This window comes from Chionomys nivalis, chromosome 19, assembly GCF_950005125.1.
Source record: "Chionomys nivalis chromosome 19, mChiNiv1.1, whole genome shotgun sequence".
NCBI lineage: Eukaryota > Metazoa > Chordata > Mammalia > Rodentia > Cricetidae > Chionomys > Chionomys nivalis.
In genome coordinates this window covers 63,134,142-63,149,489 of record NC_080104.1, presented here as the reverse complement: position 1 = coordinate 63,149,489, position 15,348 = coordinate 63,134,142, and the positions used below count along the sequence as shown (strand labels likewise).

The window sequence follows — 15,348 nt, the reverse complement described above, 5'->3', positions numbered from 1 at the left end:
AGAGCAAAGTGTACACACACAGTAAAGGCGCTTGCCATCAACCTAGATAACTGGAATTCGAATTCCATAACCCCACAAGCTGGAAAGCGAGAACACACTCATTCAAGTTGTGCTCTGACTTCAACATGTGTGCACGGTAATACGTGCGCCCTAACCCTACACTAAAATAAACGTAAAACATTTAAAGATCCTGGTACGAGGAAAATGGAGGCAGAGAGTTCAAAACCAGCCTGGGCTAGGGAGTGAGAATTTGTCTAAAAAGGTGAAAACAACAGAGCCTGCAAAATCCAGTTCTTAGGCCTTCAGCTGAAGTCTTGAGACCCTGCAGCTCCACAGCCAGAGACGCCACCATGCTCACTAGGCTGAAGTGCCAACCCTCACAGGGTTTCCCACCCTGCTCCACATGGTGGTCATCCCGGTGTGAAGCAGGGAAGGCTCTCCAGGCTCCTCCGTTCCCGCTGCTTCTAAAGCGGTGGTCTAAACTGCAAGTGGGCGCCGAGTCCTTAACCCTAACACTCCACCACTCCTCGCTGCAGGCAGGATGTTTGGAAAGAATGGTTCGGTTTTTCCTGTGAGCTGGGGGAGGGGTGGGGCGCAACTCTGGCTGCCTGTGCTCTGGATATCCTAAAATCCCTCGCTACCTGCTCTTTTAGTTGGTGGGGTTTCTCTTGTTCGTTTGGTTTTGGTTTTTCGAGACAGAGTCTTGCTATGTTGCCTTGGCTGTCCTGGAACTAGCTCTGTAGACCAGACTGGCCTCGAACTCCTCTGCCTTCTGAATGCTGAGATTAAAGGCTTGGGTCACCACTGCCTGGCTTTTTGAGTTGGTGTTGTGAAAAGAAACGATGTTTGACGTGTGTTAAGCTCAAACCCTGGGACAAATGACGAGGTTTATTTAACATATCAAAACAGACCTGGTTGCCAGGTCCACCCAGAATCCCTCAGTCTGTTGCAGGGTATGGTTGGGACACCCCTGTTAGGGTCCAGAAGTCCCCAGAAGACCACAATCGGGATGCAATCAGCAGGAGCCTTTATTGTACCATACGCATGTGGGGGTCTCACACCTATACAAAAGACAAGGACCCTGAGGGAGACGTGTAAGCTCCCTTTAAGCACAACTACAGGAATTTTAGAAGCAGTGTGACCTTTCTACTTAGGATTGGCTTACACAGGTGGCAATCATATCCGTATACTTCTAATTGGTTAGGGCAAACACCGGAGGTCTAAGGCTATAACTTTTCTTAGCAAGTCTGGACAAGTCCCTGTGTGTGCAGGGTGGGAGTGGGGGATAGGGGGGTGGCCGGCCCAAGTGTGTGTGCCTGGTCCAGTGTCAGAGGCATTGGTGATTGCCCTTTGTGAACCGAGGTCTAGTTCTTAACTGAATTTTTAGGGGCCTGTCATGATATTTGCCTGCTTTGTCCAGGTTTACGGGTTTGTATTGTTGCTTTGAAAACATCAGTTGGACCTTGGAGATCTGGAGTTGTTAAAGATACAAGGTCTACAAGTCAAAGCTAGAAGAAGAAGAATTAGGAGACCAACTAAAACCAATAAGAGGGTGGTTAACCAGGGTGACCAATTAAATGAAGACTCATGCCAGGCCTCATTTTGTTGTTTTTCTTTCTTTTTGTTTTGTTTGTTTGTTTTGAGACAGGGTTCCTAGCTGTCCTGGACCTTGCTTTGTAGACCAGGCTGGCCTTGAACTCACTGAAATCTGCCTGCCTCTAGCTCCCAAGTGCTGGGATTAAAGGCGTGTGCCACCACCGCCCAGCTAATGTTGTTTTTCTAATTATCTGTTGTGTAGCCTTTTCTAAGCAGGGCCATCGAGTCTCTGATGACTCCAGAATGGTAGGCATAGAAGCAGCATTGTTTCCCTAAGGCCGTGTATAGTCCCCTTGTTGCTGGGATAACAAGTCCCCTCCTGTTCTGGATTTCTCTTGGGTGGTTATATCTGCATCTATTGCCACTCTCAAGGCCCTGTAATGCTGATCTTGTAGTTCTGAGTTCTAGTACCTGTGGCTCTAGATTCACCAAAACCTAGGAGGGTGCATACTAAGAGGGCTGTGATGGCTTCTCCTTTCCCCTGTCTCAGTGACATTTCTAATTGGTAAAAATTTTATCATCAGGGTAGTAGACTACCCTGGGGACTAACTGAATAAACCAGGATGCGGAAGTCTTTGGTCTGATTCAAAACCTGAACATGAGCCAGGGGTGAGACCAGAAGCGTATACCCACCAGGTGTCATCTGGTGGGATCAGGAAGCCAGCTCCCAGGGAGTTCTGAGTGAGATTGCAGAGAGGGGAATAGCCATGTGGGGCTTGTCCCGGATAGAGGCCATTTCCTGTTCCTGATGGCAAGGCAAACCTCCCCGTAATCGGTTGTTCCCACCTGCAGGCTTGTATGTTGTGGGATATAATTTAATTTCCCTTAACTGCTATACTTTCGTAATATGGGGGTTTGGTATTAGGCATAACCAGCAGTTTTCAGTGAGGCTAGAAGCATTCAGAACCAAGAAGGTGGCCAAGGAGAGCCCCCAAGTGCCCTGGTCTACAGGGTATGTCTAAATGAGGGATTTCGGTGGTAGATATTAAGGTTCTTGTACCTTTTGGCTTAGCTAGAGCAGCCAATGCCTTTTTGGAGACCCAAAGGCTTGGGTGATCCCAGAGAATGAGCATGCAATAGTATAGAAAACATCTTCTCAGGATCACCAAACTGTGACACGATTTCTAATTGATCTTAATAATAAAAACCCAGAGTCAGATATTTGGGGGTGAAAGCTGAAAGATCACAGAAGCAGAGTGGCCAGCCACTAGCTCTTACCTCTGCAAAATCCAGACTGAATAGGGTATTCTATCTCTACAAGTCCTCAGACTAAATGCCTTGAGATTCTATCTCCTCCCGCCTTATATTCCTCTCTCTGCCCAACCATACCCTTCCTGTCTCCTCCACCTTCCTAGTACTGGGATTAAAGGCATGCAGCTCTCAAGTACTGGGATTAAAGGTGTGAGCTATCACTGCCTGGCTCTGTTCTCTTTTAGACTGGATCAATCTTGCGTATCAAAGGGCGGCCTTGAACTCACAGAAATCTGTCCGCCTTTGTCTCCCTAGTGCTGGGAGTAAAGGTGTGTGCCACCACTGCCTGGCCTCTATGGATAACTAGTAGCGTAGGTCTGCACTCTGATCTTCAGGAAAGCTTTATCTGTTGTATCATAAACAAAATATTACCACACCAATCTGCCATGCCCTGAATCATAGTTCCTAGATTTTATGTGGTGTCCATCCCATGGCCTTCCTGCCAGACTCAGTAAACTAAATTAGTATTGGATTATGCCTTACCCATACCTGAATGAAGCCTCTTGCAGACTGGACACCTGCCCTAGAGACGACAATGTCTCCATGTTACGGGGCCAGTCACCAGATGTGGCCTGTGAAGACACAATTCCAAGAGGCATTTATCTCCCCCCTCCCCTACATTTCTCCCATTTCCTGTCCTTAATATGGTTGGGGCAGATACAGAAATATTAATCTTAATTTTTTTATTTTTATTATTATTTTTGGATTTTCGAGACAGGGTTTCTCCGTAGCTTTTGGCTCCTGTCTTGGAACTAGCTCTTCTAGACCAGGCTGGCCTCGAACTCACAGAAATCCGCCTGCCTCTGCCTCCCAAGTGCTGGGATTAAAGGCATGCGCCACCACCGCCCGGCGGAAATATTAATCTTGACATGAGCCAGGGACCTGGTGGTAAGGGCTCAGCATGAAGGAACGAGATGGGGTCAGGGTGATTCGGTCTAAATGCAAGTCAGGGAACCAAGTTCCCAGTTTCCCCAGTTTCTAAATCAGTAATAACCCAAGTGAGGCTGTAGCGTCAATGGGGGATATAAAAATTCTGCCCAGCTGTTAAAAGTAACAGAGAATCCTAGCAGGTACCAGCTTAGAAGGATGGCAAACACATTCATAGTCATTTATGAGCCTATGCTAGTTGGGTCAGTGACTTTCTGAATTCTCAATTTGAGAGGGCCTGTGGGTGAGAAAATGCCCTCCCAACGTCCAGAGTTGGCTTCTTCTGGAGCGTACTCCTCAGGGTCAGAGTGAGAGTCCACAGGTTTCATGTGTGAATGGTGAATCCGGGAGGGGACCCCATCCACTTTAACAGCTGTGGGCACAGTCAGGATGACAGTGTGGGGTCCCTTCCAGTCAGTCTCTACGGTCTTTTTTTTTTTTTTTTTTTGTCTTTTGATGACCATTAGGTCCTCTGGGCAGAATCTGTGGGGCACAGGAGGCAGCTTCTTCTCACAGGCTGCACCTAGCTGGGACCAGAGTTGTTTTTGTACCTGAGAGAGAATTTGTAGGGAGGAGAGAAACTTTTGCTCATCACATTCAGCTAACAGTTCCGCTTTACGGTTAGGCAGTATTGGGGGAGGCCTGACATACATGATCTCACATTAGCCTATTTTGCGGCTGGTTGTGAGCCCCTTTTTAGTAGGAGCAACCTACTATACTGTCCCAGCACAGTTAGAGCCCCCAAATCATACAAATACAGGTGGACCAAAGATGTCTCTTGACCTACGTGGGCACAGGTGCCAAAAGTGCATCCAACTTGGCGCAACCTGGCCAGCTTCAGTTTAGCTCAGCCCTCCAGAAAACAAGAACAAAGAACACAAGAATGCAAAGAACACTGAGGTACACAAAGAATATTCACACTTACCAGTCAGCCAGATTTTCAAACTGTCCACATCAGGAGTCTTGGGGGAGACTCTCCAGTCAGGGAACCATATCTTAGGGTCCAGAGAAACCCCCAAAAGATCACCAATCAGGATGCAATCAACAAGAGCCTTTATTATACCATATGCTTGTGGGGATCACACACCTATACAAATTGACGATGACCCCGAGAGAGATGTGTGAGCGCCTTTTAAGCACAGCTATTTTAAAAGCAGTGTGGCTATTCTATTTAGGATTGGCTTACACAAATGACAATCACATTAGTTCACTTCTGATTGGTTAGAGTTAGCAGGGGTGGTCTACACAGCTATGGCTTCTATTCTTGGCAAGTCTGGACAAAGGCTTTATTCTTATTTGATTATCACCTGTGGGGGTGGAGGGCTGTTGGGCCAGGTGTTTGTGCCTCACCCAGTATCAGGGGCTTTGGTGATTGATTTGTGATTGGTGATTTGTTTGTGAACTGAGGCCTAGTTCTTTGTAACTGGACGTTTCTCTCCTGCCCACCAGTTCCTGGCCACTCTGAGGCTTAATATTAATTACAAACTGTTTGACCTATTAACTCTGACCTTATTCTTAACTAGCTCTTACAACTTAACCTGTTTCTGTTATTCTGTATTTTACCACGAAGCTTGTGGCTTGACTTGTTTCCCCAGCGGCTGCTGGTGTCTCCCTGACTCCACCTTCTTTTTCCCTTTATCTTTGCTGGGACTTCCTGCCTGGCTCTATTCTGCCTGGCTATTAACCATGGTAATAAAACATATTCACAGCATACAGAAGGGCACCCCGCATCAGTTTTTAACTGAGTTATAAGAGGCCTGTCATGATATTTACCTGGCTCTCTCACCCCCACCCTCTACTGGGAGCTCCCCAGCCCAGAGGCTGGGCTGTTCTTCCCCCAGAGGGTCTTTATCTACTCCAGCCATTTTGGGTAGCCCCCCCTAACCTTCTTGGCTGCCATACCCGGTTCCCTCTCTCCCATCTTCCTTCCCCTCCCCCTCTCCTCATATGGCTCAGGGTCGTGTCCACTCTGAACTCTCCCAGATGTGAGGCAAAGCCTCTGGTTATGCTCTTCCTTGTATCTCTTCCACCATACCTAGGAGCAATCATGTCCTTCCCTTTTTACTTTTTGTTCATTCAAAATGTTAGTTCAGTAACCTGAGACTGGGCTGTCTCCGTCAGTCCCCAGAAGGAACTTGCTCCACCTACAGGCCGTTCTGTAAATGCTCCCTGACTCTGGCCTTCCCTGGGCGGTTCATCTGGTCCATCTACCTATTATCCCTGTTATTGAAGACAGGCGTTTGCATTCCCTTGCCAGCGTGGTACTCACTAAGTAGACCAGGCTGGTCTTAAACTCCCTGTTCTTTGGTCTCCTCCTCTGGAGTGCTGGGAGAGCTGCATGGAAGAGGCCTCCAAGGGCCTAGGGGCCTAACCCTAGACCCTGTTAGGGTGATTGTCTCCCTGACCTGCTTTTGCCTGTTCTTTAATGCTCACCATCCCCGTGCTGAAATTCTCTGCCTCTTACGGGTAATCTGCCCGACATGACTCTGCTTCTTTGACACATTCAAGAGTTCTCCCTCTAGGGCTGGAGTGGACCCTGGTTTGCTTCCCAGAATCCTCTTGGAGGTTCACAAATGACTGTAACTCCAGTTTCAGGGGACCCATCATCCTCTCCTGGTCTCCATGATGTGCAGACAAACGTGCAGGAAAAACACCCTTAAGCATAAAATAAGGGGGGAATTAAAGGCCATTATCAGCAGTCTGTAAGGTCTTAGAAAGACTGAACAAATGGCTAACTGAGGTGCCTACTAATCTTCTAAAGCAGTCCCTGGATAGCCGCTCTGTACCTGCGGCTCTTCTCAGTACTTTTCACCCCGCCCTCTTTCCCTAGACCCCTCCCTCCCAGGAGCTAGACTGAGGAAGGCGTGGCCCAGGTGTTTTAGGCAGGTAGCCAGTTTGTTGGCAGCCAGACAACAGAGGACAGACAGGGAGTGGAGCCTAGCAATAAAGCCGTAAACCCTGCCCCAGATGATCCACTTCTTCTGAGAAGCATCTACTTCCTATTCTTCACAACACGACCAACCCTGGCAACCCATCCTTCACACACGGGAGCCTCAAATGTTCTCTAAATAGCCTCAAGTCATTTATAGGAAATTAGCTAACTGTAAGTGAGCCTTGGTTAATAACCATGCATGTGAACTGGTAAGAATTGTGTTCATGAACTGGAGAGATGGCTCAGCAGTAAAGAGAACTGTTGCTCTTGCAGAAGACTTGGGTCCACTTTGTGGCATCCATAAGGTGGTACACAACCATTTTTAGCTTCCGTTCCAGGGCATCTAACACCCTCTTTTGGCCTCTGCAGGTACTGTACACAGATAGTGCTTAGGCAGACAAAGATTCACACATTAAAAAAAAAAAAGAATAACTAGAAATAATAAGAAGAAAGAATTGTATTCAGCATACTATGAAGGAGGAAAACCAGCCAGCAGACAGTGCAAACTAGCTATCTGGACTGGCTACCTTTGTCCTCAGTGTCAAACCTCGGGGGGGCGGGGGGGGGCAGTGACTAACACCACGGGTATCTGGTGAGCGGTGGTGAATGAGGGAGGGCCTGATCACACTCATAAGAATGATATATGATCACTACTTCTTTAGGTTTCTTTTTGTGACTTTTTTAAAATCCTTCTCATTTTAATTGTTTGGACTGGAATGTGCTACACATCCCCCCATTATGTTTCTTAGTCCTCAACTGAGTATTGTTTCAAAAGCTAAACAAGGGGCTGGAGAGATGGCTCAGCAGTTAAGACCCTGGCCGTTTTCTCCGACAACTGGAGTTGCATTTCCAACACCCACAGAGCAGCTCACAACCATCTGTGGCTCCAGTTCCAGGGCATCTGATGTCCTCTTCTGACATCCTTGGACACCAGGCACATAGGTGGTGCACAGACATACATGCAGGCAAAACACTCATATGCATACAATAAATCTTTTTAAAGAAAAATAACAAAGATGACGGTAAAAGCCACTTTCAAAAACGTTCTCCTTCCCAGCACTCGGGAGGCAGAGGCAGGCGGATCTCTGGGAGTTTGAGGCCAGCCTGGTCTACAAGAGCTAGTTCTGGGACAGGCACCAAAGCTACCGAGAAACCCTGTCTCGAAAAACCAAAAAAAAAAAAAAAAAAAAAAGTTCTCCTAGCACCTCTCACGTTATGCCTGTTGTGCGCTAAAGGCTATGTGTATGTGTTGGTTTCAATGTATGCCCCCTCATGGAATTAAAACTCTATTTAACTGGCAATCAAAAGAGAAACCAAGGGTCATAGAGATGATTTAAAAGCCCCAAAGGGAGTGGCACTTATTTCGGTGTGGCCTTGCTGGAGGAAGCAGCTGGGAAATGAACAAGCAGTCTCAGCCTACACACAACCTCACAGCAAACTCCCTAGTCTTACAGTCTTTCATCCCTTCTCCCTTCTGTAATGTTTCCTAGGCAGGAAAGTTGAAGTTGCTTTTTATCACATCAACTGAAAACAGTGGCTTTACTCAAGGTGACTTCAACAGCAAAGGCGAGTCCAATCTCTGATAATTAGTCAATTTGTCCTATCCCCAGTATCTGTTTATTACAGGAAAACTAACATTAGAAAGAGTGTTCTCAATATTAACGCATACAACTCGGTAATGTTTTAAAGATTTATTTGTTCATTATGTATACATTTTTTCTGCCTGTATGTATGCCTGCAAGTCAGAGGAGGGCACCAAATCTCATTATAGATAGTTGCTGGGGATTGAACTCAGGACCTCTGGAAGAGCAATCAGTGCTCTTACCTCTGAATCCTCTCTTCAGTCTCAGAACTCATTAAGAGTGATTCTAGATTTTAGCAGTGAGTGCCCCACGTCCAGAGAGAGATGGGGACTTCTAATGCATTTCAGCAAGAACAGTCCTTGTTTAGTATCTCCCACCATGAAAAGACGGGCACACGGAGAAGTCATACGCTTGTATGAGGTGCCCCTCATGCATGTTGCAAGTTTATTTTAAACCATCTGATTTATGCTCCAAAGTAATCACAATTTAACATTGGCTCAATAGAAGACTATTAACTAAGAAGAAATTAACTATGTGTTTAAAGTTGTTATGTTCACGTTCTTAAATCTGAATGTCAGAATTCAAACCATCTCTGAAATGTGTGAATGTCTCTTTTAATATACTGATTACAAAGCAAAAAACAAGTACTCAGTAAGCATCACAATAACACCATCACATTTATAGGTGTGATCTGCTTCCCACTTTCAGTTTGCTGGTTCAGGTATTGCTCCCATTGTGTGTGAATGATTTTACTGCATCTCAGCTACCAAAATAGTCTTGAGCCCATTGGCTATGTTCTTTGCCAGCTGACTCTGAAATGACTCTGAAAATATTCCAGTAGAGGGCAGCAGAGCACCGTGGGTGGAAAGCATTGGGTTTCTGTCTTGAAGGCTCCTTCCCAGGTTTCTGCAATGTGAGCCTGGTTTTTCCAGCATCTCCTCCCTTAGCATCAGAACCAGCTGTAGCATCCAGCATCTACAGAACACAGCAAGACTAGCAAGCAGCAGCTTTCTCAGGTGTCCTTCTGAGGTTTTATTCAGAATGGCCCACTGTGAACAGGTTTTGGTTGAACTCTACTATAGCAGAAGTTCCTTCAGGTCCTTGTTATCCCCTCTCTAGCAAGGCAAAATCCCGGCCCCTCTTGTTTCCCCAAAGATGACTGTGATGTTTATCTTCATTGTCAACTTGAGTGGATTTAGAATCATCTGAGAGACACACTTTTGGGCGTGACTTCAAGGGCTTTTGCAGAGAAGTTGAACTAAATGGAGGGGGCACCACACCACAGGCTGTGGCCCCAGACTGAATAAAGGGGGGAAAGAAAAGGCCGTGAGCACTGCCTTCCTGGGTCCTAGTGTCCCGATCTGCAGGCCGAGGACAGGCAGCCTCACATCCTGCTGTCCTGGAGTTGCTCATCATCCTCCCCCTGCCAGGACAGGCTGCTCCTTCCCACTGTGAGCCAAAACAAACCCTTTCTTCTAGGTTGTTCTTGTTCTAGAGTTTGTTGCAGCAACAAGAAAAAGTAATTAATAAACCGACAATTATTTTTCTGAACTCTAGTTCCAATGTCTGGATAAATTTGGTCTAATTTTACTATTAATCTTCCAAAGTGTATTTTTGACTCATAGGTTGTTCAAGATTCATTTCAGGTCTGTACACTAGGATCTAAGATGGAGAAACATCATTTGAATCTTGTTGGTTGTCATGACAGAGGGGAGAAGTAGTGGATGGCTCATAATGATTTTGTCCAGAATCAACAAAAACTGTTGGGAGCAGTCAACCCCCAGATCCTGAATTTCTTGTAAACAACTTGTTTTTCTCTGCTCTGAGACAGCTTGCATCTGCTCTGATCCTGAGACCCTCAGGAGTTCCTAATGGCAGGGGAGTGGTTTCTGGTGCATTTGGCTGGGACGTGGCTCTCAGTTAAGGATCCCTATATAAGCTGCCCCTGAACACAATAAAGGGGGCATTCTGGAGGCATTTCTGTTTCAAGAATGACTTGTGTCTCTCTCTGTCTCTGTGTGTTCGTGTGTTTAATCTCCAGCCCCTTGCCTGGTTCACAAACTGTATGGTGGCGCATAGAGCACAGAGGGGCATGGTACGCCGCAAAAACAATTCCATTCACAGGTTTTTGCCAAAGTAACACATGGCTACACATAAATCAAGAGTTTGAAGTTAGCCTTAGCTATACTTTTTTAGGTGTGTTGATGTATTCCTTTAATTCCAGCACTCAGATGGCAGAGGCAGGTAGATCTCTGTGCATTTGAGGCAAGTCTGGTCTACATAGTGAGTGCAAGGCCAGACAGGTCTACAAGTGAGATCCTGCTGAGAGAGAGAGAGAAAGAGACAGAGACAGAGAGAGATACAGAGAGAGTCAGAGAGAGAAAGACACAGAGAGAGAGACAGAGGAGAGATAAAGAATACATAAAACTCACTTGTAAAACTATTTTAATAGATAAAACCCTTTAAAATGTCTCAATGACTGGCATAGACACAGATATCAAGGACCTGTGAAAATCATTATTTCCACAGGAACCTCCTCCTACCTGTTAGTCACAGTCTGGGCAAAGCATTTCCAGTTGTCCAGACAAGACCAGACAAGAGGCTTAGAGACAAAAAAAAAGGATTTTCTTCTTAATAACATAAAGCATTAACCAGAGATAAAACCAGGGAGAACCAACTAATTAAGCCATGCCTACCTCCCTTTAGAACTCAGATCAAATACAGAGATAATTTTTTAAATGCATACATATGTGTGGGGATATGCACTTGTTAGGTGCCCTAGAGCCCATAAGATAGTGTTGGGTTCCCTCAAGCTGGAGTTATAGGTGGTTATGAACTCATTTCTAGTCCTCTGGAAGAATAGCAAGCGCCCTTAATCACTGAGCTGTCTCCGCAGCTCCAATGGTTTGGTTTGGTTTAGATGAGACAGTTTTGTGGCATCCAAGATGACCTCAAACTCACTATGTAACAGTCACTTCCTGAGTACTAGGACTATTGGCATCGATACCACAGCAGGTTTGTGCTGTCTGGGGATCAAATCCAGGGATCTCTGCATGTTGGGCATACCCTATACCAACTGAGCTACCTGCCACCCCTACCCCCCTTTAAACCAGTATGTTTGGATTCTGTAACACAATTCAGTCTATAGTTAATAAGATGAATTAAATATCTGTCTTTTGGGACACCAGGCTAAGCCTGATTCCTTAGTAAGTGCCTGACAGCTTTTAAATTTTGTTTTTATTTTATGTGTATGGATATTTTGCCTGTTCATGCAGTGCTGTTGGAGGCCAGAAGGTGGCAGTAAATACCACAGAGCAGAGTTATTTACAGATTTGTTGAAGAAGAGTGAAGTAAAAAAGACCAATTATTAGACATTGGTACAAAGATTTACTGGTTTACTTAAAACCCTGTGTGTATTGCTCATTTCCTTCCTTCCTTCCTTCCTTCCTTCCTTCCTTCCTTCCTTCCTTCCTTCCTTCCTTCCTTCCTTCCTTCCTTCTTTCTTTCTGTCACTGTCCCAGAGAGCATTATGAGGAGTTTGGCCACTGCGGTCTCTGTGGTATGGTCACCATAGCTGTTGGCATCAGAGCTTGGTGTCTGGCAGTCCTAATACCCGAGTCCTGGCTTTAAACCACAATAAGCCAACTGAAGAGACACATACAGAAAAGTAGAGAAAGGAGATGTATTGTGTGGCCACATTGAGAAGAAGGGCACAGATATCCAGTGTCCACTAAGACTCCAGATCACTGTACCTCAGACATATGCAGAAATGAGTTTAGAACCTTGAGTGGCAATGATTTAACATGGTTGTCAACCTTTTCTAGTCTGATAGCCACCCTGTCACTTTCTTTGTTTCATTTCTGTTGTGGATTATTCTCCTCAGTACCACGTGTGAGTTTAGTGGTACTCTTTTCCAGATGTCCCCCAGGTGTTTCTCCTGTGATTAGTTTCCCATGAGTCCTGTGAAGGCTCCTGTCCACAGGAGTCTCTGTGACACCAACAAGTGAGTTCTCACACGTTCTCACCTCTTCCCTTCCATTGATGCCTGAGTTGACTCTTCTATTCTTCCTCCACTATTTTGAGAGGAACCAGGTTGTAGGAATTGCAGAGAATGACTTGATGATCTCTTATCTTGGCTAAAATCTTGTTGGAATCCATGTTCTCTGATTATCCAGTTTCTCCATGCCCTTGGCTCTATCAAGGTTAGCATAGGTTCAAACCCAAATCCATTGATTTTGGAGAAGTTAAGGCCCCATGCTGCTCTTGTTGAGTTCCATCGCCAGCACCTGAGCCAGACGGCTCCCAAGCATCTATAACTCAGGCTACAGGTAGTCAGATATCCAATTCTGGCTTCAGAGATTCCACCCCCACAAGCACATGCCCACATTTGTACACATAACTTTGTAAATTTTATTTTAGGTGTATGTCTGCGCACCACATGATTTCAGTGCTGTCAAAGGCGAGAAGAGGGCTTTGGATGCTCTGGTATTGGAGTTGTAGTAGTGTAAGCCACCATGTGGGTGCTGGGAATCAATCTCAGGTCCCCTGGAACAGCAGGCATTGGTTTTAACCACTGAGCCATCTTTACAGTCTGTGTACAAAACTGAAAACAGATATTTAAGAAGAGCAGATACTAAGTTTAATTTCATTTGGTTGACAATGCAATCCCCAAGTGAGGGAATATCTTTCCTGAAGGGGTAGAGTGTAGCTCAGGAGGGCCATCTGTGGGAGAGGAGGGAAGGAGGGCAGCTCTATGAGGAAATTCAGATCCTGAGCTGTAGGAAGCTAAGGATACCAGGCCAAAAGGAGCCAACCTGGAGGCTGCCTGGAGCTCTCAAAGGTCCTGTCTGTGCCTCACCAATAAGGAGTAACCAAGTAGTGTTTCCTGAGTGCCTAGCAACAGGCGCTGTCAGAGGTCCTGATGTGCCTAGCCAATGAGAGACAAGCATGAAATGTCAGCTGTCAATAGGTCAGAACGCCTGGGTGCTGGGAGTGTAAATAAGTTTTTCCTTATGAGTTTGCTGTAAACTTTCTACCTGACTCCCGCATCTGTGGTCATTGATGCCTTTTCACCCACTCCCCCACGGAAGACATCAGGACCCAGCAATACTGAGCTCAGGGTGAGAATCTGGTGTTGCAACTGTCACAGACGCACCGAACTGAGGCTTAATTCATGTAGATGCTGCCTAGTGTGGAGAGTTAGGTTCCTTATTGATTACAGATCTAACTGACACCTATTGAGCTGCGGTTCCTTGTAGGAATGATGAGAAAACTGCCAACGGGAAAAACTGCCATCCAATCCTGAGCAGATGTGTTATATGGAGAGGAAGAGTGTGGGTCTCCTGCTCCTGGTTGACCTTCATGCGCTGGGGTCACAGGGAGCAGAGGAGCTCCAGGGTGCAGCATTTCAGGGCAGTGGTGTGGAGACTGTGTTGGAGGGCAGCTCAGCTTCTTTCCTGTCCATTAAAGTAATAGGGCCAGTTTATATAGCTCTCGTCGGGGGAGAGGACTAAAGAAGAAGGGAGGAAATGCACCGAATCTGCATAAGCCGACCTGATTGAAGACAGGCAAATGTTGATGCTGCACTAATTCAAATACCAAGGAAGTGCAATGAGGAAGTGCACAATGGAGGCAGGGACTTTCCAGGCATGTCAGTCAGACCGCCAGTCCCATGATTTCTGAGGAGCCAGCTCTCTGCTATGAAGAAGCTGCACTGACTTCATCATGGCCTGGCCTTATCTCTACCACGTGGAAAGGGCCAAGCCCTGATTTGGGTAGGCAGTGGTCCTGCTCCTGCCTTGCTCCCTGAGAAATGTCCAGGGTCCGAGCAATGCTCTGCTGTCCCTCATCTGGCCTAAGAGCCCACAGAAGAGATGACACTCTGCAGAGTCAAAATTTGGGTCTAAGGAAATGTTACTTTGGAAAAGAAGTTCTGCTTTTGTTTCCATAAAAGATAAGGACCTGTGGATTCCTTCTGGGCTATTGTGGTTTGATGGACCAAGACCCTGTAAAAGATCTCTGTGAACACCCAAAAATACTTTGCCCAACAAAAAGCAGGAAGCATTTTGGAGAGAATATACCCACATTCCCTAAGTGATTGTTCATAAATGTTTGTTTACATTAAAGGAAGATGTGATATAGAGATGAATACTTTGTATTGGTATAGATCTTGGTTTATTGATACAAATTTAAAATCAATTTTGTTATAGATATATTTCTGCTCTTGATTAAGGTATTGTGTTTGTGCAGTTCATTTAAAAATATAATGTCTAATTAAGAAATAAAAGTTAATAGATAGTTATCTACAGTAGTCAAGCTTGTAGTCATGTTAGTTAGGTTTTCTAGATGTACAGAGATATATTTCAGATGGACAGATGTTCTTCAGTTTTTTCAAAGACTAACAGAATATGGCATTTAAAATGTTTTAAGAACTTAGATTTTGCCGGGCGGTGGTGGCGCACGCCTTTAATCCCAGCACTTGGGAGGCAGAGGCAGGTGGATCTCTGTGAGTTCGAGACCAGCCTGGTCTACAGAGCTAGTTCCAGGACAGGCTCCAAAACCACAGAGAAACCCTGTCTCGAAAAACCAAAAAAAAGAACTTAGATTTTTCATGACAATGAAACACATCTGCTCCTGGCAGGACCAATCTCCTTCAAGAGGATGATGGGCATTGAAGAAGCTCCTTATGAAGTTGCTTAGCCATTTGTACAAGAAATTTTTCTTGCTGGACTTCTTGATATTATTTTCTATAAACTGGACATGCAGGACTCACAGAAAAATGACTGTTGAACTTGCAAAAAAGTGAAACAGTCCTTCATGGTTCCTACTTCATGAGAGAACTGCCAGACATTTTCCAGGACACAGAAGAAAGCAACTGATGAACTTTGCCAGTACAAGGCGTAAGAGATCTGCTTCATGGAGAAGTCTGCCATCCACAATGGGCCTGTAGGATGAGGATGGATGCTGCAATGATACAGAAGAAATTTGGGTTACTGTCCAGGCAGTAAGATGTCTCTGTCAATTCTAGATTTTTAGAAGTTGTTTACAATGCACTTCCTG

At 45.5% G+C, this 15,348-nt stretch overlaps 1 protein-coding gene across 1 annotated transcript in view; it reads left to right on the top strand.

Annotated features, from left to right (window-relative positions):
• Trim39 (tripartite motif containing 39) overlaps positions 1–15,348 on the top strand; it is a 95,416-nt gene that overhangs the window by 29,324 nt on the left and 50,744 nt on the right. The gene's annotated exons all lie outside the window — the stretch shown is intronic.